A 5,629-nucleotide genomic window follows, 5' to 3' on the forward strand; every position below is an offset into this window, starting at 1 on the left:
ATATTTTATCCAGCAAAGCTATCATTTAGAGTCGAACGACAGATAAAAAGCTTCCCAGACAAAAATAAGCTAAAGGAATTCATCAACACCAAGCCAGTAGTACAGGAGATGTTGGAGGGACTTCTTTAAGAAGAAAAAATATGTATCAAAAACATGAATAAAGGATGGTAATAACTACATTCCTATCAACAAGCATCTCAAATGGAAAAAAAAATTAGTGCTGCAACCAAAGGATAGAGTGGGTGAATGGATAAGAAAACAAGACCCCTACATATGTTGCCTACAAGAGACTCACTTCAGATTAAATGACACAGACTAAAAGGAAGAGGATAGAAAAAGATATTGCTTTGATGGATCTAGAGGGGATTGCACTGAATGAAATAAGTCGGATAGAGAAAGACAAATATCGCATGATTTCACATACACGTGGAATCTAAAGAACAAAATAAACAACAACAACAACAAAAAAGGGAAACAAACTCATAAATACAGAGAATATTTTGAGGGCTACTAGATGGGAATGGATTTGGGAGGACAGCGAAACAGGGCAAAAGGATAAGAGGTACAAATGGGTAGTTACAAAATAGACATGGAGATATAAAGTGTAGCATAAAGAAAATAGTTAATAATGTAATAAATATGTAAGGAGGAAGAGTACTAGATTTAGTGGGGTGATCACTTTGTGAGTTATATAGATCTCTAATCACTATGCTGTACAACTGAAATGAATATATTATTGTATGCCAACTATATTTGAAAAAAATCTCATTGAATTGTACAATGTAAATATGAGCAACTAATTGCCTATTATATTTCAATAAAGCTGGGGAAAAATTAGAAACATATGTTTACAGAAGTTACAGTTAGAGAACTAAAAAATTTAATGGAATATATTTATACCTTCCATGTAGAAATACTTTTCTGCAAAGGCATCAAGCTTGCCACATATTTTTCCTAAAACCAAGAAGAAAAAGTTAATCAAAATTAGGTGTTCTTAACCATAGTCTTTGACAATGTTTAAACAGATGTACTTAAACAAAATAGGTTTTGAAGTTTTTCATCATATGCTCTTTCAATGAATATCAACAATGCCATCACACCCCACAACAGATAAAGTTAAATTTAAATTGAATTAGGAATTAAGACTTTCTATAAAAATTCAACTACATCTTAGATAGTCCAAGGGACAACATATTTTTACATATTTTATTTTTAAATTGATTCTTAGAGGTATAATTTACATACAATAAAATGCAAACTTTTAAGTGTATAAGAAATGAGTTTTGACAAATGTATACACACATGTAACTGCCACTACGTAGAAAGAATTTATTAATTTTATTCTATTCAAAGAACCAAATTTTGGCTTTGCGTGTGTTTTCTTCATATTCATATTCTATTTTTTTTTTGCATTTTGGTCTTTATTATTGGTGTTTTTTATAATTTTCTAACAGAAATTAAACTTTTATATTTATATCAGGGAACCAGATGTCCTTTTTCCAAAATTAATTTTAGTTCAAAATACTGGGTTAAATACAAGTTTTCAAAATTGCACTTATCCTGTTTTTCTTGTATGTGCACTTTTAAACATTTTATTCTATTTTATTATTAGTTTTAACTATACTGTACATTGGTTAGACATTTATATGGTTTATGAAGCAATTCCTCCGATTACTCTATTTTCCCTCTGGCTCTACACATAGCCATTACATCACTGCTTACTGCATTCCCTATACCATGCTCCCCTATCAACTACTAATTTGTACTTCTTTACCCCTTCACCCCTTTCTAAATAATTTTTTACCATTCAATTACAGTTGACATACAATACTATATTAGTTTCAGGTGTACAACATAGTGATCTGACATCTGTATAACTCATGAAATGATCACTCCGATAAATCTAGTACCATCTGACACTATACATAGTTATTACAATATTATTGACTATATTCCTGATAGTGTACTTTACATCCCCATGACTATTTTGTAACTACAAATTTGTACTTAATCATGTCCCCTTTTTAACCCATTCCCCAAATCCCCTCTCATCTGGCAACCATCAAAATATTCTTTGTATCTATGAATTTGTTTCTGTTTTGTATGTTCATTTTTTGTTCCTTTAGATTCCACAAATAAGTGAAATTGTATGATATTAGTATTTTTCTGTCTGACTTAGTCCACTCAGCACAATACCCTTTAGGTTCATCCACATTGTTGCAAATGACAAGACTTTATTCCTTTTTTATGGCTGAGTAATATTTCATTGTATACATGTGTCACCTCTTCTTTACCCATTCATTCATTGGTGGACACCCAGGTATCCTCCATATCTTGGCTATTGTAAATAATGTTGCAATGAACATATGGATTCACATATTGCTCAGAGTAGTAGTTTCGGTTTCTTTGGATAAATATCCAGAAGTAGGATTTACTGGGTCCTTCTTTATCTCTTGTTATAGCCTTTGTTTAAAATTCTATTTTATCTGGTATAAGTATTGCTACCCCAGCTTTTTTTTTCATTTGAATTTGCATGAAATGTCTTTCCATCCCTTTATTTTCAGTCTATTTGTGTCTTTCAATATGAAGTGAATCTCTTGCAGGCAACATATATAAGGATCTTGTTTTCTTATCCATTCAGCTACTCTATGTCTTTTGATTGGAGCATTTAATCCACTTACATATAAAGTAATTGTTGATAAATATGTAGTTATTGCCATTTTATTATTATTTTTTAAATCTTTTTTGCCCTTCTTTTTAAAGAAGTCTCTTTAGCATTTCTTGTAACATTAGTTTGGTGTTGATGAACTCCTTTAGCTTTTTCTTGATATGAAACTCTTCATCTGTTCTTTGATTTTAAATGATAGCTTTGCTGCATAGAGTAGTCCTGGTTGTAGGTCCTTGCTTTTCATCACTTTGAATAGTTTGTTCCTGGCCCTTCTGAATTGCAAAGTTCCTGTTGAGAAATCGCCTGACAGTTTAATGGGAACTCCCTTGTAGGTAACTGACTGCTTTTGTGTTGCTGCTTTTTAAGATTCTCTCTTTGTCTTTAACCTTTGGCATTTTAATGATGATATGTCTTGGTGTGGACCTCTTTGGGTTCATCTTGTCTGGGATTCTCTTCACTTCCTGGGATTGTATGTCTATTTCTTTCACCAGGTTAAAGAAGTTGTCAGTCATTTTTTCTTCAAATAGGTTCTCAATCTCTTGTTCTCTCTATTCTCCTTCTGGTATACCTATGATGCAAATGTTGCTATGTTCGATGTTGTCCCAGAGATCCCTTAAACTATTCTCAGTTTTTTGGATTCTTTTTTCTCTTTACTGTTCTGATTGGGTGTTTTCCGCTGCCTTATCTTACAAATTGCTGATTTGATCTTCTGCTCCATCTTATCTACTATTGATTCCCTCTAATGTAGTCTTCATTTCAGTTATTGTATTTTTCATTTCTCACTGTATTTTTTAATGTTTTCTATCTTCATTTTTATGCTTCTTATATCTTTGTTGAAGTTTTCACTGAGATCACTGAGTATCCTTAAAGCAGTGTCTTGAACTCTGCATCTGATAGGTTGCTTTTCTTCATTTTGTTTAATTCTTTTTCTGGACGTTTTTCTGTTCTTTCATTTGGAACATGTTTCTTTGTTGCCTAATTTTGGCTCCCTCTTTACATTTGTTTCTAGGTAGTGCTGTTATATCTCCCAGTCTTGATAGAGTGGCCTTATGTAGTAGGTGTCCTGTGGAGCCCATTGGCTCAGATTCCCTGGTCACTTGAAACAAGCATTCCAGGTATGTCCTTTGTGTGTGCCTTCCTATTGTAGTTGAGCTTTGATTACCATTTTCATGGCATGGGAGGGATTAATCCTGAGGCTGATTGATGTGAGAACTGGTTGCTGACTACAGTGGAGGAGCTGTTGTCCAGGGGCTGACCCTACAGGGCTGGTTTCACTTTAGCAGGGCTCTGGTGCCTTCCCAGTCTGTCCTTGGGGTGTGTCATTTGTGGAGTTGGTTACGTAGTGCTCTGGTGTGATCTGAAGCTGGCCACTGGATATGTTTGTTCTGGTGCCTCTTGTGAGAGGGTGTGTTGCAGGTCAAGATTGCCACTGCCTGTGACCTGCCCAGGGCCACTTGGTATGAGCTATAATGTTATCTGCAGATAGCCACCACTTGTCCTGGGCTTGGAGGTGCCTGGGAGAGGCTAAACTGTGAACTAATGCTAGCTGCTGCTAATTCCTGGGTTTGGGGCTGCTTAGCGAGAGGTACGGATCACACTGAAGCCAGATGCTGCTTCCTTTGGGTTAGTAACCTTTGAGAGATTTTAAGAAAGTCTGTAGCATGAGCCAAGACAGGCCATTTGTATGGAAAGGCCACTGGAAGCAGCTCGGGTGGGACAGGGTCTCAGGGCCAGATGTTTTCTTAATGACACTGAAAGAATTGTAAAATATCGTATGAGTCAACTTGCTACCTCCAGGTAAGATCATGTTCATTCCGTCCAACTCTGCTTATTGTAGAAGACCTTTAGGGCAATGATAACTGTCTTTCTTACTATCCAGGTCTGTATTAAAACACAAATGAAGAGTTAACAGGTATTTTATTCTGCATTGAAACAGAAGTGAAGAGTTAACAGCTATTTTTGTAACTGTGTAAATGGTGACTATGGGATAGGCCAGGTCATCAGCATTCAATCTCTAACAGAAGGTTTTTCTTCCTGTCTTGCCCATACAATCATTGGAGTTCAGAAACTAGACACCTGCTTCATATAGAAAATGTCCTGGAAGGAATTTCTGAAACGTGTACACAATCATTATGATGTCTCTTGGCTTGATCTATCTAAAGATCATCTAGGTTAGTTTTTACTACACTGTATAGCCAATGTTTATACAGATATGACACATGACTGTTCAATTGAAAAAAAAAAAGTATTTTCTAAATGAAATTAATGATTCATTTTATCATGAAATGGGAATATAGGGATTTGAGACCCTGACTCTATCACTTAACACTCGTACCTCATGAGTTTGTCACCTCACTGCCAAGGACTTGTCACCTCACTGACATGGCTTTGGTGCTCTCATGACAGGTTTACAGGTAGATAATAACTAATGGCCTTTCTAGATAGAATTGAAATCCTATTATTTGAACATGGGAATTCTGCTGGGATAATTCTGTGTAACAAATGACACCAAAACTTGATGACTTAAAACAATATAAGGATTACCTGTAGTTTAGCTGGGCTCAGCTCCAAGCATCATCTTCTGTTCAGGCTAGCTCCACATGTCTCTTCATTCTGGGGCTTCAAGCTATCTGGAGCATGTTCTTTTCATAGATGATGGCAACACACACACACAAATACACACACAAACTAAGTGGAAATACACAATACCTCTTAAGAGCTCAGGTTGAAACTGGCACCCTTTCACTTCTACCTACATTCCATTGGCCAAAGCAAGTCATATGGCCAAGCCCAAGTCAATGGGTCAGGGATAATCTTTCTCTCCTGAGAGGCACTGCAAACTCACACGGCAAAGGATGTAGATGTGTAATTACATTACAAGGACAGAATTAAAAATTAAGAACGGAAATCTAATCTATTACCACCCTACTGGCCACTAGGCATAATCCATGATCTCTAAAT

The sequence above is a fragment of the Pteropus alecto genome, unplaced genomic scaffold (assembly GCF_000325575.1).
Source record: "Pteropus alecto unplaced genomic scaffold, ASM32557v1 scaffold77, whole genome shotgun sequence".
Lineage (NCBI taxonomy): Eukaryota > Metazoa > Chordata > Mammalia > Chiroptera > Pteropodidae > Pteropus > Pteropus alecto.